The sequence below is a fragment of the Macrosteles quadrilineatus genome, unplaced genomic scaffold (genome assembly GCF_028750875.1).
Source record: "Macrosteles quadrilineatus isolate MER2022 unplaced genomic scaffold, UCM_ALF_1.0 Scaffold_2__2_contigs__length_208266976, whole genome shotgun sequence".
Taxonomy (NCBI): domain Eukaryota; kingdom Metazoa; phylum Arthropoda; class Insecta; order Hemiptera; family Cicadellidae; genus Macrosteles; species Macrosteles quadrilineatus.
The window spans coordinates 4857949-4883149 of NW_026542595.1; the positions used below are offsets into that span (position 1 = coordinate 4857949).

General features: G+C 33.6%; 4 non-coding genes across 4 annotated transcripts; 2 read left to right on the plus strand and 2 right to left on the minus strand.

Moving 5' to 3' along the window:
* Positions 1-5809: 5809 nt before the first annotated feature.
* Positions 5810-5881, plus strand: Trnah-gug (transfer RNA histidin (anticodon GUG)). Its single transcript has one exon. It is a non-coding gene; the product is annotated as a tRNA-His (tRNA).
* A 6639-nt stretch (positions 5882-12520) lies between these two features.
* Positions 12521-12592, minus strand: Trnah-gug (transfer RNA histidin (anticodon GUG)). The gene has a single exon. It is a non-coding gene; the product is annotated as a tRNA-His (tRNA).
* Positions 12593-21665: 9073 nt separating this feature from the next.
* On the plus strand, positions 21666-21737 carry Trnah-gug (transfer RNA histidin (anticodon GUG)). The gene has a single exon. It is a non-coding gene; the product is annotated as a tRNA-His (tRNA).
* Positions 21738-22584: 847 nt separating this feature from the next.
* On the minus strand, positions 22585-22656 carry Trnah-gug (transfer RNA histidin (anticodon GUG)). Its single transcript has one exon. It is a non-coding gene; the product is annotated as a tRNA-His (tRNA).
* Between the last annotated feature and the right edge of the window lie 2545 nt (positions 22657-25201).

Consider the following 25201-nt stretch of genomic DNA (forward strand, 5'->3'; position numbering starts at 1 on the left):
CTATTTGTACATAATACATACTTTAAATATAAGGCCTTAGTTACATGTATCAAATCTTGAGTAAGAAAAAACCTTTAAAAATCTTTTCACAATAATGTTTTTACAGATACATGGTATAGGCATTTATGAGAAAAAATTAGCTCTATTAAATCTTGCTAGGATTTATTTTCTGTATTTGAATTCTTCCTAACCTATCCACCTTTGTATCCAATCACCACGAAGTTTGCTACATGTCTATGAGTGTTAAGGGCGATGGGTACTTATTTGAGTTTTCTTATTTGAGTTTTTAGTTGACCATATTTACTTTCTATCGTACAAATTAGCTTACTTTTTTACTTATTTTGAGATTACAAAACTTAAGAAAGTTTATAGGCCTACTTTTTATAAATACCAACTCTATTGGGAATATACATGGATTTTACACATATAAGGTAGATCTGGGGTAAATACCCAGTGGGTAGGGTAATTTTAAAAGGGTATCCACCCTGCCCACTGTGATAGAGTATACCTTAAAAGTATGGATGAGGAAGATGGTTATGATTATAAACCTTTTTACAAAAACCTCAGTGCCATGATAAAACCTTAGTAATAATTAAAACATGCTGTAATGTAACCTAAATTTGTTAAGCTATACAATAAATTACTGTTGATGTGTTTTTGAGTTGGTAAAATGTTCTACGGTTCAACTTGATTGGAATTAAGATTAAAGACTGTTTTCTTAAACCACTTACATATTCGATTATCCACATTATGTCTGGCTTGCCATTGAATAGTAAATTTTAAATTCCAAACCCTTAAGGACGTCCACAACTTTTTAAAGAGTAGGGGATTTTCTCAGTATAAATCATGACTAGCCAATTCACACTTAGATCTAAACCAATTTTTTAAATCCAATGGTAAGGAGGTAAGAGGCGAAGATTGATATTTAAAATAATAAAATACTTATAAAACTAAATTTTAATAATTGAGAGTACCTTTGCCTCGAAATCAGATGTAATCCTAGCTTTGAGACTATTAAAGTTTATACTAGTGTACCTGTTGCTCAAATTCGAGCAATTGCTAAGTATTGCAGGCGTTATTTTAAAACGAATAAGAGTCATAATTTCTTTAAAAGATTTGACTCAAAGATTATGGAAATATTGAAGATGTACATAATAGATCGATATAATCAACATTTCTTGTAAATATCTTATCATTTTTCAAAAGCTGATCTTTTTTTTAGTGTTTTCTTTACTCATAGCAGCTAAAACGATTGTCCATAATAACGATTATAAATAATAAAAAAAGATTATTTCTATTTCTTCTCCTTGGAAGTGTTCTATGACTTTCCTATGTTTCCATAGTTTGCAAATCGGCTCTATCGATGATTACTAAGAAATGCAGCACAGTGTTAATTCAGTTTTCTTTTTAGTACATCAATTTATCCAGACTCTCGCTTTTTTCCATTGTAATACCCAACCCAAATTCAAATAGTAAATATTTCATTTCAACCAAGTCAGTAAATGTTTGTAGCAAACTGTTAAATTAGCTAACTTATTGATTGTTTACAATTAACATATGTTCTACTTCTCACTTTTAATTTCTGACAACAGCTGAAGTTTCATAACAATGTTTGTTTCCCATGTTAATCTTATGGAGAAATACGAAAATTTAAAGGGCCCCAGGGCCTCAGTCTCTATAATTATTTCCCTTAAAAGAAAGTTTCCTGCACATCTTCACGTCTTGTTTTTTTTTTTTTTAATGACACCAAAAACATGCCAATCGGTTCAGTAGTTTGGAAGGAGTAATTGTCACAAAAAACCTGCTTGCGTATTAAATAAGTACTAGTTACTCTGCCCGTGCTTCGCTACGGGGTGAGAATGCAAAAAAGAATAATACCGTTTTACTTTAAGATACTATAATATACTATGAGAAACAGTTACAACACACTTACCAGGAAACATATTATAGACAAAGGCTCAATCGTGCTTATTGATAACCGGTTTTTAAATGAAGATCACTTAATGTATTACAGTAATATCCTTTTTTATAGTGTATAGCATTTAAAATATATTCAAAAGTATAATTCATTGACCACATGGCACCATGAAACAATTCTCCTTGTAAACAAATTTAATTAAATAGCAGAACAGCATTTCTGACAACAGCTGTAGTTTCATAACAATGTTTGTTTGCCATGTTAATCTTATGGAGAAATACGAAACTTCAAAGGGCTGCAGGGCCTCACTCTCTAATTATTTTCCTAAAAAGAAAGTTTCCTGCACAACTTCACGTTACGCTCTTTCCAATGACACCAAAAACATGTCAATCGGCTCAGTAGTTTTGGAGGAGTAATTGTCACAAAAATCCTGCTTGCGTATTAAATAAGTATAGATATAGATATAGATAATAAAATAGATTCCATTTCATAACAATGTAAACGGTCGTTCATGTTATTTAACAGCAGAGTAAGTCTTGCTTCAAATCTCATTACTTAACAGCAATGCGCTCATTCAGTTGTTTTACTTTACATTTCCAATTAATTACTCTGTATTAATTACCTATTTAAACTGGTTCTTGAAATCGAGATACTGTTATTAAATTTTCATATTGGAGTAAACACAATCAACAAACCAAACATAACCATTCTTATAATTTGTTTACTTGGCTGAAATATTTGGCATATCAATTAGCTAATAATCAGCCTATTCGTTGTAAAATAACATTTACATTAGTATTGGTAGCATTGGCTTACAAAACAAATCATTAGTAAGATAATCAACGGAGTTTAATGTGAAACCAAATACGTATGATGTAAAAAAGAAGATAAATTAACAATAAAATATTGATATCAATAATTAATAAATTTATTTGAGTTAACATGACTACTATATGAAAATAAAATGTATTTGCAAAGAGTTAAGCAGCTTTCATGGTAATAAAAATATTTCCATATAGATATATATATTCTGATTAAAATGTCACCTTCCTTACGAAATTGCTACGAAAGTGCTTTTTTGATATGTATCATCACATTATGACCTGACAAACAAAATATGAAAAATACTTTTTATATACGAAAATTACATAGCCATAACTGAAAAATTTAAAATTCCATCATATAACAAACTGCATATCAATTAATTTAAAGGCATGATTTTAAGAAAAGTTAAAACCTAATCTTTATCCGTATTTCTTTTACACTAGTGGCTTGTAGGGACATAAGTCCCTAAAAAGCTCAAATGTAAAACAACTTTTTGCAATACCGGTATTTAAACAAACTCAGAATAACATTATCTATGTGTCAGAATAGGCATCCCTACACCATATCTTTTGTGTAAAAACCAGTTTGTTGTTCTTCTTTGTTTGCTTTTGTTGATGTCAATTTCAATAAATAATTTGAATCACTCCAGTGGTTTAACATGAAAAGGCAGCAAACATATCATTGTTTGTGAATAAATACTGGTTTACTAAGGTAGCTTTGGTCTTGTGGTTAATGAGGATAAATAAAAGCTTCCCTGTTTGGAATTTTAAAAATTCATTGGAGGTTCACCTTCAGATGAATTGAAGACGCCTGCAATTTCATCTGCAGTAGGCTTATTATACCTACGACGATCCATATTTATCCTGTCTACAAACCTAAGTTCTAATTCACTGTCACCTTGTACAACCATTTCTTCCGAAGCTCTTTTGTAAATTTGTGCAAATGGATTTTCTAATAGAATTTCAGCTAGTTTTGACAATATTTCAGGTTTTAAGTCACTATTTTCTCGACGCCTTTGACGAATTTCTGTTGCTGTTGATGTGTCAATAATGTACAATTGGCCATACACGGGGTCTTCATCATGTTGAGGCAGCAAATCTGAGATTGAACGATAAATCTGTCCTTGAATTTTGAAACAGTATGGGCCTTTTCCTAGAATATCTTTCTTACTGGCTGAAAAATAAGCAAAAGCCATCGCACTGTTGCATTATCGAATGAATTTATACAGTTGTGGGCTCTCTTCAAACAAACTTTTAAGTTCTACATTAGTTTTTGACTGAGGAAGGTTAATAAGTCCGTTATGGCAACATGTCATAAAATGATTATTCGTTAGTTCTTCTCTAAAATGAAGAGCACTACATTGAATGCACTCTTGGTCCAGTAATCCTGCATCATGGATATTTACATTTCTCTCGTCTACCATGGGTCTCCTAAAAAGGGGTAGTAACATATCTTGATTAAGTTCGTCATTATCTACTCTTGCTCTCCTACGCGCACTGTCATTCCTATGAACAGTTCCCCGCCTTTGTGGTATTCCCCTGGCGTTCATATTAATTACAGTACTTATAATGAAAAGAATATATATCCAGCAGCCTACATACCAAAACATCTCGAATCCCTGGTGATTTTATAAAAGTATGATCGAATATGATTACTCTACGTTGTATATTCACTGCACTAAAAAAATTTACTTACGAAGGAATGCAAATACACCATTTTAGAACCAATAACATTTATAGGTTACTTTAGTTGTATATATTTACACAACCTTAACCTTAAAATGTGTAGAAATATAAAGAAAACGACATCATTTAAAATAAACTTGAACATGTGATTTTAAAATAAAAACAAAACAGAAGTTAGATTTAATTTCGACTCTTTGATTATTTATACAGAATATTAATTCTATGTCGTTTATTCCTTTAACACGACAATAACGTAAAAGCATGAAAAAATGAAACTTGAGTATATGATTTAAATATAAACAAAGAATGCAGACGTTTTTCCGACTAATCTTCAATATTTCAGTTTTATTATAGTATACATTTCATAGTTGACTGGCTAAAAGTAAACCAAATGTGTGTATTGATCACTGTTTTCAAATCTGTGGCACAGCTGTTTTAATTTCAAAAGATGTCAATAAATTAAACCCCATGTTGTTTTAATGGGAAAAGTTTTATTCTGTTGCGAATTTATGGTAAAAAAATAAGAAAAATGAATAGTTTTCCCTCAAAATTCACGTCAAGACCTTTAAAATAAGACCCCTCCCATCCTTCTACGGCCATCCAGTCACTCACAATTTCTTTACAAAAATTTGACTTACGGAATTATATATATAGATTTCGACTTATCAATTACAAAAATGTTTTTCCCATGTTAAATGCATGTGAATTGTTTGCAGGGCCGATCTCTTTCGGCCTTGTGCTTCATACATGTTTAGGAATTAACATCGTAAGTAAACAAAGTATAGAATATATTATATAGTAGTCAAAACATGTTTATGGTTTATATTTTGAAAACTTAAGAGGGATACGGATAAAGTTTAGATTTATTGAAATGCAATACCTTAAATTGTTATGGGATTTAACAGATGATACTATTTAAAATTTTCTAGTTTTCCTTATGTACCGGTACCGTAATTATTTACAAAGAAATTTCGAATTTTGTTTTTGTGATAATATTGGGCATTAAAATAAATATAATCTCATAGGGGATGTGATATTTTAATCAGAGTAGAAAAACTGTATTTTCGAGAAATTTACAGTTATAATGATTTTGATCAAGGTATATTTAGTTATGAACCTTTGAACTATACACACAGTAGGCATTGCTTGCGTATATGAAGATAAATTCTACCCATACCCGATAGCAACTGGGATATCAGAAAAGAATTTCGATCCTTATAACACTACCCTGAGCAATCTAATAGTTTATAGATGAAAAGTAAGTTTTAATATGATAGGAAACCATTCTAAATTGTAAATTCCCTGAAGATTGCTCTTAGCAATATCCTAAATATTTACGTCAATAGTTTTGTTGACTACCGTAGAGTTTCATGTCCAGACAGCCGTGATAGTCTAGTGGTTAGGACCTTGCGTTGTGGCCGCAATAACCCAGGTTCGAATCCTGGTCACGGCAGGACAATTTTGCTTTTACAATAAGTATTAAATAATTAAATTATTAATTAATTTATTAATGAAATGAAATTATTATATGCAGTTTGCCAGAAAACTTTACTACAACATTATTCAGTAACACATTACAATCTTCTAATATATAAAATTCTCGTGTCACAGTGTTTGTCTGCAAACTCCTCCGGAACGACTTCACCGATCGTTATGAAATTTGGTGTGTAAATTCTGTAGGTATGCGAATAGAAAGTAAACTATTTCCCGTTTCGAAATTCTTAAAAGGGCTCCGCCCCAGTGGCTCTGGAGTTTCCCATGTTAACCTTATGAGAAATGGAATTAATGAATCTTAACAGCTGTTTCAATTAAACAAGTTGGTTCTGTTCTATGATGTTCAATACCATTAAAGTTACAAGGATTACCAACAGGTTGCAGCACTATTATTTCTTTTACATTTATGACAACAGCTAATTTGCAACCAAAAGGTAAGTGAGCGTAGCGAACGAACTTAAACCTGGAGGTGAGTTAGCGTAGCGAACGAGCTAACCTGAAGGCAAGTGAGCGCAGCGAACGAGCTCCAACCCAAAGGTGAGTGAGCGTAGCGAACGAACTTCAACCTGGAGGTGAGTTAGCGTAGCGAACGAGCTAACCTGAAGGCAAGTGAGCTCAGCGAACGAGCTCCAACCTAAAGGTGAGTGAGCGTAGCGAACGAGCTCCAACCCAAAGGTGAGTGAGCGTAGCGAACGAACTTCAACCTGGAGGCGAGTTAGCGTAGCGAACGAGCTAACCTGAAGGCAAGTGAGCGCAGCGAACGAGCTCCAACCTAAAGGTGAGTGAGCGTAGCGAACGAGCTCCAACCCAAAGGTGAGTGAGCGTAGCGAACGAACTTCAACCTGGAGGCAAGTTAGCGTAGCGAACGAGCTAACCTGAAGGCAAGTGAGCGCAGCGAACGAGCTCCAACCTAAAGGTGAGTGAGCGTAGCGAACGAGCTCCAACCCAAAGGTGAGTGAGCGTAGCGAACGAACTTTAACCAGGACGTGATTGAGCGATGCGAACGAGATCATCTTGAAAATTAAACGTAGCGGTACTTTCTTTCCATCGGTCTGTCTTAGGGGAAACCTATAACTTAGGCGATACGAAGTTCGCCTGGTCAGCTAGTTCAAATATAAAATAAAGACATCGCCGATATATAAGGGATTTCTTATTTCATGAGGTCTTCCGCCAGCTATGCTGGCATCATCAGACACATTACAAAACAAAAACAATCATAGCTGGCGAACTCATGCAATTAAAAGTTCATTAAATATTGGTGATGTTATTATTTAAAGTCTTATTCAACCATATATTACTATGTCCTGCTTGAAGATAATAACGATTGTTTAATAAATTGAATTTCTCAAGCTTATGGAAACCGTTCACAAGGTGGCTTTTGAGACATTAAACTACTTCCTGTCTTTTTGAATCTATATTTGGGAAATAGATTATACTTGGTGAAACACGTCGAAATCGACGGTTACTTTCAAGGCTTCGGCTAAATCATCTAACTGCGATAAGTACGGTGAAGTTTTACAAATATTGAGCATTTAGCATTGTTTAATGAGTAATGAGTGTAAAAACAATAATGATTATTGCGTTAGTTACAAAATATGGTTGATCATTCAATGAATAAAATATTTCCCATACCGTACGTCATAGGAGTAATATGATTACTGGTTTCTCTTCTTTTGGAAGAACCTGTAAATAGTATCTATCTATATATTAATAGGCAAGCATGTTTCTTTAAAACCTTTTTTCTCAGCTCGTGTGTATCGTAGGGAAAATCTACGCATACCGTTAGAAAACTATTTTCCTGTAGGTGTGCAGAATCCCTTTATAAATTAAAATAGGATCAAAAATAAGCACAAAAAATGAATTTGAAATTTTAAAAAATTAACATGGGTTTTATGGGTTGCTATGGTGATGACAAAATAACAACACAATAAAAACAGAAAATCAAAACAAATGGAAGACATTCCAATCACATGTTTTATTTACAGTGTGGGATGAAAATAGAGAAGTTTGTACAATACATACTTTTGGTCGATTTTTCGACCACGGGGCGTGCTCTCGTACTTATTTAATACGCAAGCAGGTTTTTTGTGACAATTACTCCTCCGAAACTACTGAACCGATTGACATGTTTTTGGTGTCATTGGAAAGAGGGTAACGTGAAGTTGTGCAGGAAACTTTCCTTTTAGGGAAGTAATGAGATATTGAGGCCCTGGAGCCCTTTAAAGTTTCGTATTTCTCCATAAGGATAACATGGGAGATAATTTTTATTTACAGAAACATATGTTTGCTACTTGAAAATAGTCAAAGTCTACTACATAATAATTGCTGTGTATTATGACTCTTAATGTATACCTACTATATTTCAATCAAGGAATGTGTACCTTAAAGTTTACCCATAATGGATCTTAATACTTTATTTTAATGCTGGGAATAGTAAAATTTAGTGGAGAACAAGTTACCATGATTTAGAAAACTTTACTATAATAATTTATGTATTTAAATCACAAATCTTTGACATTATTAATTCATTTGAAACTAAACAGCTGATCGACAAATCAAACAAATCATCTACTTCATGTGAATAATGTTATTACACATAGTTTTTTTAACCATTATTTTTTACTTGTGGGTGTATTTTGAGTTAGCAGTTATGAAAGCACCAAGCCAAGTAACTTTTATCTAATTTTCTTTATAAACTAACAGTATTATTGAATTACTACATGAACTTGACAAGTCAGGTAATTAATTGTCAGTATACCAAGGGGAAGAAGAGTGGGTCCTTAAAAACAGACGAAGGCGGAGACACCCATCTAGAAAATCCAACTGAGTTTTTAAATATAGAGGTCAGTGGATTGCCAAGAAACAGATTAGACTAATAAAAGGGGGCAGTGGTTTTATTGATGAGGAATATTAATATATCAAAAAGGGCCTTATTAATGGCACAAGGCTTCATGTGATCAGAATCAATGGTTAACAACTTAATAGAATGTAAAGTCTTAACTGGAACAAGTGAGTGGAGACATATTTTGATTTCGAGGATAAAAATTTACCCATCTGAAACAAACTTACCTTTCAAAATACCAGGGTAATCTTTCTGAAGGTAACTTTAAGGCTAAAATCGTAGAATTCATGGAATTGATTTTGTGATAAAAATATTGTTTTTTAGTGTTTATTTTTAAAAGTGTGTTTTCTTCAAGCAGCATTTTTATGACCCTCAAAATATGCTACATAGGCCTATTGGTTTGATATGATCAAATGTTTTGTTAAATGTGTTTTTAAAATCTTTAAAAAATAACTACCCTATAACCTTGCTCACTGCCTATAACATACTTGAACCTGAACACTTATTAATTTACTAAATATAATACACATACAGCTAGAAAATGGCTGAACTGCTTCCCTTCCAAGGCTTCATTATTACTGCATTTAATTTTCGACGTCGAGTCAATATATAATACGATGAATTTGTTTTCTAGATTCATATGTCATTTTGCGGGGCATTGAACCGCACAGGTTCACTAGTTAAAATATTATTGGTGAATCTTTTGTGGTAAACACTTCCGTGATTTCATCAGTGTAAAGGAGATAAAATCAATGCTTTTATTTGAGAAAAAATATCTGTTTGTTGCGAAGGAACGTTCTTACTTCAAACTTCAAAAGTACGTCAAGCTTTGTAAATTAGATTTTTTACTTCGTTACGTCGGTCATCATAGCGTACTTCTGAGCCAATGAATAACCATCTAGCATAATTTTGAGAAATTGGTCGTGGGGTTACTGTTAAAGCTGGAATTCCTAGACATGCGGATGTCAGTTGTCTCAGCTTCTACACTTCTCCTAGCACATTTTTGTCATTAAAAGAAGGAACTCCAATAATAATAATGCGAAACTTAAATCTACCCAAGCTGTGTAACGGAACCAGACTGATGATTAAAAATATGACACCAAACTTGATCGAAGCAACAATCATCAGTGGTAAGTTCAAAGGAGAAATAGTCTTACTCCCAAGAATACCGACGATTTAATCCGAATTACCCTTTGAATTCAAGCCACTACAACTTCCATTGCGTCTTGCTTTCGCAACTACCATAATAAGGAACAAGGGCAATTCCTGGCTATAGCCAGTTTAAATTTAAATTAAGAAAATGCATGCTTTTCACATTGACAGCTGTATGCTGCGTGCTCACCCCGTGGTGGTAGGTACGCCTTAAAACTTATACAACTAATGAAAAAACCAAAAGCATTGTTTATCCACTGGCAATTAAGTAAAATAAATATTCTATTTTAGTTTTTGGTATACATTTTTATTATATATTGTAAAGAACAAATTAGCATTCATAATAATAGTTGTTAGCGCAGCAAAGCGCGCCGGGTAACTGCTAGTTAAATATTTAGATCCCCCCATGTTAAACTTATGGTAGGAACCCCAACTTTGATGTAAGATCCTGTCCAAACTAATAAAGATAAAAAAATGAAAACAACTTTGCAAAACTATAGATCAGGGCCATTTTTTGACACTTTAATCATAAAATTCTGTCAAAACATGGGGGAGGAGTTCTGTTTACAACAAAAATCGGCTTAGCGAATTATACAGGGTTATTCAAAATGAATGACCCAGTTTTAACGCTTTATAACTTTTAAACTATTAAACTTACCGCTACAAAATACACATCAAACGAAAAAGCAACTCAAACAGTTTACGCATTCCAAAGTCACGTCATTTAACAAAATCGATCCAACAGAACTGTAGATTTAATTGTACAAAGTTAAAAAGTAATCTCCAACTTTTTTTACAACTAGAAATTTGGAGGTTACTTGACGTTTTTGCAAATCACTTTTAAATGGTGAGGAAATCGACCAAAGGGGAAGGTATTATTCCGAAAGAGAATAAAATTTCCTACAATCTACTATTAGGCATTTTTTGAAAATACTCAAGAAAGGTACCAAAAATTGCCTCAAAATAAAAAAAAATTGAAAATCCCCGTCTTCAATGTAGACAATAAACATAGCAAACATTAAATTTCACACTTTTTAATTTTAAGCCAAATTTAGGCTACATTTATTGAGTATTTTCAAGATATGCGTAATAGTAGATTGTAGGAAATTTTATTCTCTTTCGGAATATTACATTCCACTTTGGTCGATTTCCTCACCATTTAAAAGTTATTTGCAAAAACGTTAAGTAACCTCCTAATTTCTAGTGGTAAAAAAAGTTGGAGATAAATTTTTAACTTTGTACAATTAAATCTACAATTCTGTTGGATCGATTTTGTTAAATGATGTGTCTTTGGAAGGCATAAACTCTTTGAGTTGCTTTTTCGTTTGATGTGTATTTTATAGCAGTAAGTTTTATAGTATAAAAATTAAAAAGCATTAAAAATGGGTCCATCATTTAGAATAACCCTGTATATAGATAGAGAAGATTTTTAACAATTAATTACAACACATACCTAGATGTTGTAATTCATTCTTAAAAGTGCTTCTTCTCGTCTGCTCTGATGTCAAGTGTGACGTGGTATATTACTATGTATTGAGCTTCATAAATCAACTGTAGTTTAAACAGACGTTGCTATTTTATTATCAGTGGTAGAGTAGGCTGTAACTTAATAAGATGTATTACATTTTTATTAAAATTCATGTTTTCATTACAAATCTTGGAATTAGTATGGATTAGCTGCTGGTTTAACAGTGATTTATTGTATTGATTGGGTACATTCAAATATGCATTTTGGCTCTAAAGTCAGTCAGATTATGTTTTCATGTATCATGTATCTAGACGACTGATTGATGCATTTGAGAGGTGAGAGGTGAGAGGTGAGAGGTGAGAGGTAGGGAGTGTTGTAGGGCGTCACTAGGAGGTGCTCACTACGGCCCACCCCCTGACAGGGGAGGAGCCTTACTGTCACACAACACCACAACACGTCTATACAAACACATCCATCTTGTATACTGGTTGTATACATGGTTGTATACATTGTGCATCTTAATAAGTCTAAGAGCAGACCTATTTATTTTTTAAAAAGAAACATTTTAAGAGAATCTCCTCTAGGTTACATGCTTGAATATTTATTATATTTCTTCAAATCTACTGTAATGTAAATTTTTGTTTATCTTAGTAACCATTCATCATTGGTATCAAATACATCCTAAGGTTTTAGTTGTATGAATATCTAGAACAAAACTTATGTAATTCTTTGAAAATCGTTATAACAATCCATTTATTGTATATGACAAATCTTTTAGAACTGGTTTGTTATAAGCCTACGCCTAACGTGTTTAGTTCGGGTAATAAGTGTGATAATTGCTCAGTAAAACAATGCTTGGTTGTATATTTAAGAACTATGTTACAATAATCATTGTAAACTCATTCGGAACTCATCTTGCAACTGTTTCTTAATTTGTACAAAATAAAACGACACACACAACCATGGATTTACAGCAGTGAAATGTGAGGTGGAAGGCCTTTACTAATATGGGACTAGTAATGCGAGGCTTGTTTTTATAAACAAATTATTAATTGTTTATGTGTTATGTATTCAGAAAATATATTCTAGGATAGCAATTTTAAAAGTATTTGTACTGTAAATTATAAAATATGTCCTGCCGTGACCAGGATTCGAACCTGGGTTATTGCGGCCACAACGCAATGTCCTAACCACTAGACTATCACGGCTGTCTGGACACGGTGGAATGAGAGTAGTTGTAGCTGGTAGGTAGCGGTCAGTAGAAACTCAACTGATTGTGAGAATGAACCTAATATCTTATCTTACTAATATTATAAATCTGAAAGTTTGTGAGTTTGTGTGTATGTTTGTGTGTATGTTTGTGTGTGTGTTTGTGTGTGTGTTGCTCAATCACGCATAAACTACTGGACGGATTGGGCTGAAATTTGGCATGATGATAGCTCACATTCCCAATTAACATTAAAGCATATTCTTATCTCAAAAACCCTTTCGGGCTCCGCCCCAGTGGCTCTGTAGTTCCCCATGTTAATCTTATGATTTTTCATATTTAAAGGGAATTAATGAATCTTAACAGCTGTTTCAATTAAACAAGTTGGTTCTGTTCTATGATGTTCAATAGCATAAAAGTTAAAAGGATTACCAACAGGGTGCAGCACTATTAATTTTTTTTAAATATATGACAACAGCTAATTTCCAACCAAAAGATGAGTGAGCGTAGCGAACGAACTTCAACCTGGAGGCGAGTTAGCGTAGCGAACGAGCTAACCTGAAGGCAAGTGAGCGCAGCGAACGAGCTTCAACCTAAAGGTGAGTGAGCGTAGCGAACGAACTTCAACCAGGACGTGAATGAGCCATGCGAATACTTATGAAATTAAACGGGGCGAAGCCCGCGGGTACAGCTAGTTCACTAATAAACCTAATCAGTGGGAATTAAAGGAGTATTCAACTGCTTAATAAGTTGAATCAAATCAAATGTATGATTCTATTTAAAATGTTATACTACTTGGAACAGAGTAACAGAAGTTTTTCTATGTTTAAGTTAGATCCCATGTAATATTTGTCAACATCACATGGTCTCACTCTCTGAGCCCTGATAAGACATGTCCAGTGTCCAGTGTCCATTACAAGCCACACTAGCAGCAAGAGACTAGACACGTCCCACATTGACGACTCTCGTGTTGTTTAACTGAGAGTTGTTCAGTCCACACCTCGACATCTTAGTTGTTACAAAGCTACCTTATAATGTGAGATACTGAGGTGGTCATATTTACTCAAGTAAACTTTACACTTAATGTTAGGATCACTTCAGGAGTATGACTGTTCATATTTTTATCGTGATCAAGTTTCAGAAGTATTATATGAGTAAAATTAAAAACAAAACCTCCATCCCTGACAAAGCTTATTATATGCGACCCAGGATTGACGGTGATCTACTCTAATGAAGGGGATGGGTGGGGGTGAAAGTGATGATAGGGGTGGTGATAGAGAGACATTAGCATTCGTATGTCTAGATGCACTTAGCCACCGAGCACTTAACACTCAACGCGACGGACTTATGTTGATTGGCTATAGAATGTAGGTGACCAGCGAATTGGATGATTTAAGAGATTTCCTGTATGTGTTAACAGAAGACTTTGAGTTGTATTGTATGCGCAATTAGCTACAGTCGCAATTATTAGTCGTATTGTATGTAAGTAGAGGATATTATTGAATGCAATTAATTAATATCATAGAATGAAGAGTAGTAGGGCAAGTTTTAGACGTAATGTATGTGAAGCTGAGAATTATTATAGAATGCAATTAATTAATATCACAGAATAAAGAGTAGAGTAGTCTTTTCTTTATTCTGTGCTTATTCCTGAACCTGTCTGTACAAAATTGATAGTAATGTTTTCTGGTTTACGGCTGATCAACAAACTTTTTTAGATGTTAAAATTTGTGTAAGTGTAAGTGTATTTCAAATCTTGATCGGTTTGATATATTGTCCTCTAGTTGAGTTTGTTAAACGTTTGCTACTGCATACAGTGACAGGAGAAGGAATGAACTAGATATATAATTTAATACTATGAAATCTAGGTACATTATACCACATAATTCAGGTTATTTAAAAAGTATTAAAAATGAAATTTCAATATAAGGAAAATAATCTTATTACAAAAAAGAAGTAGGTAATATAACAAATAGTCTACTCATAAACAAGCTTTTTGAGAAACTGGCGAGCAAAGTGGTTTTTGTAAACAATAGAAAAACTCAATTTGGTTGATTTTAACGGAAAGTGTTTTTGTTTAATCTGTTATCTGCACACGAATTGCACGTTGTTTTTTGTCTACAAGGTTTTACGTTTTTTGTTGTTTGTTTTTGGTTTAAGGTATTTTTATACCTTATTATGTGACAAACATTAAATTTCATACGATGTGTTTAAAAAGCAGTCAAAAACAATAATTTCATCTTTAAACTACATGTTTCCAAATTTTTGGAATGCTTGTTCACAAAAGAGTATTTAGTAAAATTAACATTGCTGTAGTAGTTGTTCCTCATCTGGTAGGCCTACACTTTGTTTTGATTAGTTTTCAACGAAGTAAGTAAATTAGTAAGCAGAGTAAAGTCGTTTCGCAAATGAATTAAAGTGGATAAAATACCACATCTTATGACAACTGTAGACAAAAATGTTAACGAATATCAAATGCTTATACAGGGTAAAAGAGAGCAATTTTATCTATATATTAATTTGAAACTGCTTTTCTTTGTGACAGCTAATTTGAGAGAACGGCTGGGTGTAGAAACTCGGTAGGGGTCTCTAAAGAAAGGTCTTAGTCTGTAGATGAGCCATCAAAAGAGAAACGTGGTAAATTCCTTTAGGGCTCTGCCCCAGTGGCCTTTAAATTTCCATCCCATGTTATTCTTATGGAGGAAAAACGGGGTTTTGTCACAGCTAATTTCAGAAAAAAGGCTGGGCGTAGAAACTTGGTAGGGGTCTCTAAAGAGAGGTCTTAGTCTGTAGATGAGCCATCAAAAGAGAAACAAGGTAAATTCCCTTGGGGCTCTGCCCCAGAGGCCTTTAACGTTCCCTCTTCAGATTTGTTTACATTACGACCATAGCATACATTTACACTACTTTTGAATGAAACAGCTGTTAATATTTAAATTGTGATTTACTAAATTTGTCAAAATTAAGTATTTTCAATGGTTTTTTTCTGATTTTAAAATCGATTTTCTTCTGAATCGTGCCATGTTTTGCAATATAATTGACTATTACCAAATCAGTGGAAAATCCTAATATCACAGTAACTCTTAAAATAATTTCTTATGGAGTTAACTATTGTATGGGTTGGTTTCTGCCTTTTTTACCACTTCTTGGAGATTACACGTAGACGATATTCTTTGGCGTATTGCATCTGTAGTAGACGATACTTGGTTGGTATAATTTTTAAAATTACAATGGAAAAAAGTGAGAAATACTGGACAATTTGATATACTAAAAATAAAACTGAATTAACACTGTGCTACATTTCTTGAGCAACAATTGAAAGAGCTGATTTGCAAACAATGGAAACAGGAAAGTCATAGAACACAACCAAGTACAGTAAAAGAAATAGAAATAATGTTTTTTTTTCATTTATAATCGTTATAGACAACCTAATGCGGCTATGAGTGGGGAAAATTTGTAGAAAACACTAAAAAACAAGGTCAGTTTTTGAAAAAAGTTAAGATATTAACAAAAAGTTTTAATTATATCTAACTGCTGTGTACATCTTGAATATTTCCATAATCTTTGAGTCGATTCTTATAAAGTAATCGGAAATTATGACTGTTATTCGTTTTAAAATAACACCTGTAATGCTTCAAAATTGCTCGAATTCGAGCAACAGGTACACTAGTCTTAGATTCAAACCTAAACTGCTGAGGATCCACAGCAGAATAGCTCATAATAATTTAACAAACTGTAATTTAAATAGTTTTCAAAGACACCATGGCCATATTTAAACTTTTAGTACGGCATTTGTTGACAAATTACTTTTCAAGGAGAATTTACTAAAATAATTTAGTTTACTAAAATTAAAAACTTTACATTTCTTGCTAGTTTTACAAAATAACTAAGTAAAAACTATGAAAGCTACAGCTACTGATAAAGTATGGAGAGATTTCACGCTTTTCATTGCTTCCACCTCTTGATAACACAGTAATTTATTCCATCTCAAGTTTTCGGAGCTGATTTTCACCTGATTGGACCCTAATCAATGACCCACTGTTTCCCTGACTTTTAATTAATTTTGTCAGAGATTTTCATCTAATTAATTGCATCTCATTGCCTTCAACCATCAACTGTAACGCCGTTCTGCAGTAGATGTGAGATTAATGGTCTTTACACTCTCTGTCGAAATTATTTGCTGCTTCTACCCGGGGTTGTTGTTTGTGAGGGAAAATAATGATAATTCATATAAGAGATAGAGTTATATAGTAGTTAGGTATATTTAACACAATGAGGGCGTTAAACATCATTCAGATTATATAATCATATGGTAAAGCAAGGCTCGTCCAAACCGGAGCGGGACAGCGGCGGAACGAATTCCCACGCGAGATTTTAAAGTACATGGTGATACATGTAACCATAGTTCTTTGGACCACCCACACAAGATCAGTGCCGCTGCCGTCGTCCCGCTGCGTTGTTCGATCGTCCCGCCGGTTTGAAGCATGTTGGATTTTCCCGCTCGCACCGCCGCGGGACCACATGGATCATATGACGTTTTAGTACATATGTTATCACATCCAGGAGTTCATCAAAACATGCGATTGTCATTCTAAAATTAATATAGAACCGCATTTCGTCTTTTTCTAGATCCAACATAAAGGTATGGTAATCGCCAAATACATTTCTAATTTGGTAAATTTCTTGAACCCAATCGGACTGCCCTCTTCATCCTCAGCTGTTGCTAGAATTTTCCTGAAGCTTCTTTTTCTTGTGTCCTCAGATTCATAATTTGAACTCAAAACACAATTACAAAAACATTCACAAATCACAAGCATTTACTAAACTAAGCTGAAAATGAACTGAGGAGAAGTCCTGTTTTCCGCTGCCATCCGCTTCGGTGTGGGCTACCTCATTCCCGCCACGTACCGCTGCCGCTGGTTGCAGCCGCGCCGGTCACTCACGCCCTTTCCTTCCGCGCCGCTCCCGCCGCTGTTCCGCTCCGGTTTGGACGAGCCTTTAGATTTTTTGGCAACATAAAAACGTGTCTGTCGGCCGTAATAAGAGTATAACATTATATATGCAGATGTGAAACACGAACATATTTAACAAACTTAGTTAGAAACTTAGACTATATGTCTATAAAGAATGTTCTAAAAGTATATAAAATTAGTAAGGCCTTAGGATAGAGTCACATTACGATTTAGTATGATCACAGACAAGTGGTATTATTCACTAAACTAAAGAATAAAATAAAATACAAAAATTCCCCAGATTAACTTTAAATTTATACAAGCTTGTAAGTTGCATATGACCTAAATATACAGGGTGTCCCGGAACTCTACCAATATTTTAAGGCATTGCTCCTGGGTAAGAAACATACCTAAATATCATATTTAAATTGTCCGGAAGTCCTTATTTACTCACACAGCCACCATTTTGTTTTTTTCACTTATTAATTTTTTTCTAAAGAATGGTTAAACTTACGAAATTGAAACTTTGCACAAACATTTATGACAACTAGACAAAGCTACCAAAAAATTATGACGATTTTTCCAATTCATAAAACAAAATGGCGGCCATTTAAAATTTTTGTAAAACCAATGGTTTTTGAGTTATTTAAGAAACAAAATTTTAAATGGCCGCCATTTTGTTTTATGAACTGGAAAAATCGTCATAATTTTTTGGTAGCTTTGTCTAGTTGTCGTAAATGTTTGTGCAAAGTTTCAATTTCGTAAGCTTAACCATTCTTTAGAAAAAAATTATTAACTGAAAAAAACAAAATGGCGGCTGTGTGAGTAACTAAGGACTTCCGGACAATTTAAATACGATATTTAGGTATGTTTCTTACCCAGGAGCAATGCCCTAAAATATTGGTAGAGAGTTCCGGGACACCCTGTATATGGGATTGAGTAGGATTGAAATAAAACTTAAACGCCCAAGAGTCATGTTTCAACTAAAAACAATCGATTTAATTTTAAATCGATTTATAAGTTTCAATATCTTAGGAAATAAAATCCTGAATACGTACCACATTTTGCATGAGTAAAATAACCAAATTTAAACAGGAAATTTTCTTTTAAGATTAAATACTCATGATGCATAAATCCTGCATGCCAATGGAATTTACAGTTGTTTGTTTATGCCAGTTTAAAATACAAGGAGATCTATATTTAGACAAAGTCAAGATTCGTGTTTTTTGTTGTTGGCTAGCTTAGCTACTATGATCTCAAAAAAAAATCTTTACTTTGCATAAATAACTGCTATCAATCGATGCTACATCGTTAGAAGAGAAATACATTTTTATTATTATTAGGTTGTTAACATACAAAAAAATCCTTACTAAGAAACCTAAATTAGAATATTTATAGATACTGTCAAAAATACCTTTTATACCTAACAAAACTTGGAACCAATTGATCTTACTAAATAGGCCAATGTTTGCGTTCATATTAGTATAACTAATAACTAGTAACTAACAACTGTTGTAATTGTTACTTTACCATTACGTTAACATGTACATTTTACAAAAATTATTTGTTTGCAAGATAGATATTCTCAAAAGTTTCCCGATGATTACTTCCGATTAATAATCCGTGTTGATTAATGAGTGTTTATTTTAATATGAACGGGCTATTTACTCAGCATCAATCTAAGATTGTTTTTTAAATTAGTAAGATAAAGCGGAGCGTTTCATAAACTCCAAATTTCACAAACTCCAACGCTTAAAATATTAAATAAACAGAGCGGTTCATAACCTCCAAATTTCATAAGCTCCAAATCTATAACATTTAAATTATCACTGTTTCACAATGTCCAAGTTTCACAAACTCCAACGTTTAAATATTAAATAAACAGAGCGGTTCATAATGTCCAAATTTCATAACCTCCAACGGTACAGTCTGGGCCAGAAGTCTCTCTAGTGGTTGCCACAGTCAGATAGCAGGCACCGTTCGCCAGCGCTCAACTACTGATTATACAGGGTGCGGCAGAAAGAACTCCCCTATTAGGAAAGCTAATAAAAACAAAACCAAGTAAGATATGACATTTTTATTGCAATTAACCAAAAACACACATTATGCCATTTAAAAAATATAAAATAATAGTGCTTTAAATAAAATGTCGTTTTAATAATCAATAATTTAAAATTATCGTGTTTTAAATAAAATGTCATTTAAATGGCGGCCTCCAGTGTTAACACATTGGTTCAAACGTTCCCGGTAGTTGTCCATTACCTTTCGGGTCATGTCGGGCGAGATGGCTGCAACTTCATGCCTTATTCTTTCCTTCAGGGCTTCCAAACTTTGAGGGCTAAAATTGGGCCGTACTTTTTTGAAGAAAATGGCGCGACTGTGACTGTGAACAGCGATCGTTATTGTGCGATGCTCCATACTTTTTTGCAGCCAAAACTCGCTGATATCTTTCCTGTTCTGGCCAATGTATGGTTCCAGCAGGATGGTGCTACTTCACACACGTCCCGTCAATCATTGACATTGGTCAAGGAAATGTTTCCTGGCCATGTCATTTCAATGCGCGGTGACATCTGATGGCCACCGCGATCGCCAGACTTGAGCTCGTGTGACTTATTTTGTGGGGCTATCTAAAATACAACTTACTCCTATTATATACAATCATAGGATATACATTATAAATATATGTAGATCTATGTTTCATCATCATTATGGCGTTATGTCATATAGGTTGTCTAAGGTATACGAACATCGCTCTCAAAGTTTGGAAGCCCTGAAGGAAAGAATAAGGCATGAAGTTGCAGCCATCTCGCCCGACATGACCCGAAAGGTAATGGACAACTACCGGGATTAACACTGGAGGCCGCCATTTAAATGACATTTTATTTAAAACACGATAATTTTAAATTATCGATTATTAAAACAATATTTTATTTAAAGCACTATAATTTTATATTTTTTAAAATGGCATAATGTGTGTTTTTGGTTAATAGCAATAAAAATGTCATATCTTACTTGGTTTTGTTTTTATTAGCTTTCCTAATAGGGGAGTTCTTTCTGCCGCACCCTTACGTGCATTTTAATGATTGAAGAACACTCAGCTGTGTGACTCATATATGTGTTAGCACACAATGTGCAAATCAAGTTTACATTTTTATATTTTTAATAGCTTTAATTCACTGAGTTTCTTAACTGTTCCGTCTCTCAATTAAAAAGCCACTACAAATATCGTAAGAGATTTTTTTTACCGATGAAAAATTTTAAAACATATAAATATATTTTATAAGTATATTTTCTAATAGCTGTTAAAATTTCATGATGATTACATCAGTAGTTTTTTTGTTATGGCACGGCAACTTCTGCAGCGACTTCTGGCAGAGACTGTACCGTTGGAGCTTATGAAACTTGGAGGTTATGAACCGCTCTGTTTATTTGATATTTAAACGTTGGAGTTTGTGAAATTTGGACATTGTGAATCGGTGATTATTTGAAAGTTATAGTTTTGGAGTTTATGAAATTTGGAGGTTATGAAACGCACTGTTTATTTAATATATTAACGTTGGAGTTTGTGAAATTTGGACATTGTGAAACTGTGCTTATTTGAAAGTTATAGTTTTGGAGTTTATGAAGTTTGGAGGTTATGAAACGCACTGTTTATTTAATATTTTAGACGTTGGAGTTTGTGAAATTTGGACATTATGAACCTCACCCAGATAAAGTTTGCAGTTCATCTGTATGTTAAGATATAAACCACAACATCGTTGCTTTCAATAAAACAAACTATTATGACTTTTACAGTATTTGTTAATTTTAAAATCATATAAAAAGTTACCATGACTTTGTTTTAACAATTTTAACAACTAAAGCCAACCCATCAAATGTTGGCCAGTAAGTGCCCGTGAAAGGCGTTGATACATCTAGTCGGCCTAGGCCCATGAGACAAGTCTACAATTTCCTTGATACCAACACAGCTTGGATGGGCAAGTCCAAGGCCCCACAGCAGTAAAGTCAATGTATGCTGTTAACACCACTTTTTGTACAAAACACTTTAATCTTCTTTTTAACAATTTCCTAGATAATCAAACCATTAGTTTTTTTGACTACCGAAGCTTTCATGTTCAGACAGCCGTGATCGTCTAGTGGTTAGGACATTGCGTTGTGGCCGCAATAACCCAGGTTCGAATCCTGGTCACGGCAGGACATTTTTGTTTTGTACTAAATTAAATAATATATATTGAAGCTTGCGGGAAGTTTCACATTAATGTAACATTTTCCCAATCGATTTATCCAAGTAAACTTGTTGAAAAATATCTGAATCGATGTGTGGAATCGAATAGTTTAAATCTAAGATACTTCTGCTAATGAATAGTGCAAATAAACCTACCGTCCTATAGCAAAATCAGTATTTCGACGTTTATTTGTTCGAATTTAGCTGGAGTGCGCTGATGTATAGCTTGCTGGGCTGAGTTGAGGATATTGGATTATTGTAAGACACCACTAAAAATAAGGAAAAGGTGACAGTTTTGTAATTAATCTCAACTCGTCAAGCGGGACAGACGGACTAAATTAATTAAAACTCTAGACTTGGATTCTTTTATTGGATTTAATTTCCTTGAAATCGATAGGACTCCGTGAACTTGAAGATCGGGAGGGGAAAAATTGCTGCTATGAAAAAATAAAATAAAGAAATTCGAAGTGTTTTCGTCTCACTACCAATGTTTTTTTTAGCAGAATAGAAGATGGATTTATCACCCTTATGAATAAGCTGAACAAATGTATATTTCTGTCCTAAAAACTATTTTTAAATTGGTCTATCTATTTGTAAACTATTGAACGCAAGGGAAATTTGAACAAACAAACGTCGAAATTCTACTATTCAAAGCAGAAGTATCTTAGATGTAAACGTTTCGATTACACATATCAATTCAGATATTTATCCAATACATTTACTTGGATAAAATGATTGGGAAAATGTTACATCAATGTGAAACTTTGCGCAAGCTTCGATATATATTATTTAATTTAGTACAAAACAAAAATGTCCTGCCGTGACCAGGATTCGAACCTGGGTTATTGCGGCCACAACGCAAGGTCCTAACCACTAGACTATCACGGCTGTCTGGACATGAAAGCTTCGGTAGTCAACAGAACCATTGGCTTGTATGCATATATAGTAAAATGTTAAAATACGACTGATCTTTCGCGCACAAAAGTGGCGTTACAGCAGAACATTAGATTAATCAGGACTTAGGATTTGCCTAGCCAAGCCGTTTTGGTATTTATGAAATTGTAGACTTTTCTCATGGGCCTAAGGCCGATTAGAAGTATAGTTGTTTTTCACATCCATACTGGCCATATTTGCTATACCTATTTACTGGGTTGGCAAAAGTTGTTAAAATGGTTAAAGTAGCTATTTCGAAATTATTTTTATTATTGACTCAAGTTTTTGGACGGTACCAAATGTCATGGTAACTATTTATATGATTTCAAAATTACTAAATGCTGTGAAAGTCATACGAGTTTTTTTTAACAATGAATGACTTATATGACTTCACTGTGACTAACAGATACTGTAGGATATTTGTTTATTTTAAAGTTAGAAATTTTGTGTGTAAAACGTCTTATGCAGCTTTTAAATTAAGTAGAAGGCATCACAGGATTATAAAATGCTTGTATGTGTGGAACAACCTGCTGCATTAAACAGGTTTTTTCGACATTAATATTATTAATTGGGGGGTCTGTGCGATTGCAGTACACACACAAACGTATAGACAATTTTAGAAACATATAGTTTAGTGAGTTCTTTGTATCAAGGTATTGTGGCTAATTCGTGTAATACATGGAGCGTTTATCACGCATATTTGCATTGCTTTCACTTGATTTGATGAGCTAAAAAATACGCTCATTAATTTAACTCAATATAACAACAGGAATGTTGATGCTAAGGAAATATTATATAATTTAACTGATTGAGAAACGTTTTATTTCATATCACCTGAGGAACCTCATGCTGTATTCCAATGCCTAAAAACCATCTCACCTAGTTGATGAAGGAAGAAACCTCGCATTGATAATGAGAATTAATGTGAGTTAAGGAGAAGACACTCTAATATTGATTTACACCACTTATAATCTCCGTTAAACTTCCGGTTTATCTTGGCCGGAAGTACCATAAACTTGCCGAAATCCGATTGTTACAGATTCGCTCAACCAATGGGAAGTTCTATAAACGGGCTATTAACGGAAGTTCTAAAGATTAGTCACTGGAATGGAAACTTGATTGTAATCTTCACCTTTAGAATTATTGCACGTTTAAACTTGGTAGTCGTATAACTAGGGGTATGATGTACGAGTTGGACTTAGGTCTTGGAATGTAAATGTAATACGTTGGGTACTTTTGCTGCCAGTATTTATTATACTGTAAAACGACAAAAACAACTCTGCCTTGCATTGAAAGAAAGAAAATATTAAGTGTTTGTTTAAGCAGTAAAATCCAATACAAAGGAATAAATAATCTTCAACCAGTTTCAGTATGTTGGCTTAGGTAAATACCGTAAAATCAAACCGACTGTTAGTCTCAGGTCTAAGAAAGGAATAATGTAGTAATAATTTAGAAATATATTGCCCGAGACAAAACTAAAATTCAAGTGGTTATATCCCTCCAAGGACCAAGCTGCAGTAGGAACATTCTGGATATGAATGGAGGTTTTAAGAGAGGGTTTTATAACTGGCGGATCCGCTACATAAAGTGTTTCACCTGTTTGGAGGAGGAATTCCCTAAAGGAAGAAGAAAAGTAACCATAGGCTCTGATCTCGTAAAATTATTTGTTTAATGTTCACGTTTTGCGTGTTTCAACTGTGTCTGAGTTTTCATATTTAAATTATCGCAGCAACCAAATAAAATATTAATATAATAATCTTTGATGGGTGTAACTTTGGTTTTGGTTTAAAATTTATATTCAACCTCTCACTAAATGAGTTTAAATTATATTAATTTACCATCTTCACCTTCCAAACCATCTTATAAATCTCCCTCGTGGTCGGGTCATAAGTTGAAACTTCCTGATGATAACCGAACTTGGGCCAATAATTTGAGAACATTAGGTCGACCCGCTACCTATGGAATACCTAGTATTTTAACATCAAACTACTTTATTATTGGATTTATACGTGAAAAGAACTTAATGTTTTGCTTAAAACTTTGACTATTAATACAACAAACTCTGGAATATTGGTAGGTAGTTCATTCAGCCACATTGAATCGTTTGCTGGTATAATACTTTGTTAACGGAAAAAGTACTTTATACAATGAAGTGATATATTCTACATAGAGCCTATGAGCAATTGCGTGAATTTTGCCGTTAAACTATCATTGAACATATTTGTTTACAGTACAGATTATTTTTGAATATTCTTTTTAATATTCTAATTAATTTTCTCCCTGTATACGGAGAAAGTTTTGTTGTTATCAAGATTTTACAGTTGGATTTTGGGTGGAAATATCCGTTTTGGTTCCCTCTGGACCGAAAAAAGTAGTTTTCAAAGTGATGTGTGTATGCGTGTATGAATGTGTACAGAGCTACAGACTATACCTGAGGTCCAAAATCAATTAATTTTGGTATGCGTGTACTAATTACCAAACGTCTTTCAAGCCAACCAAA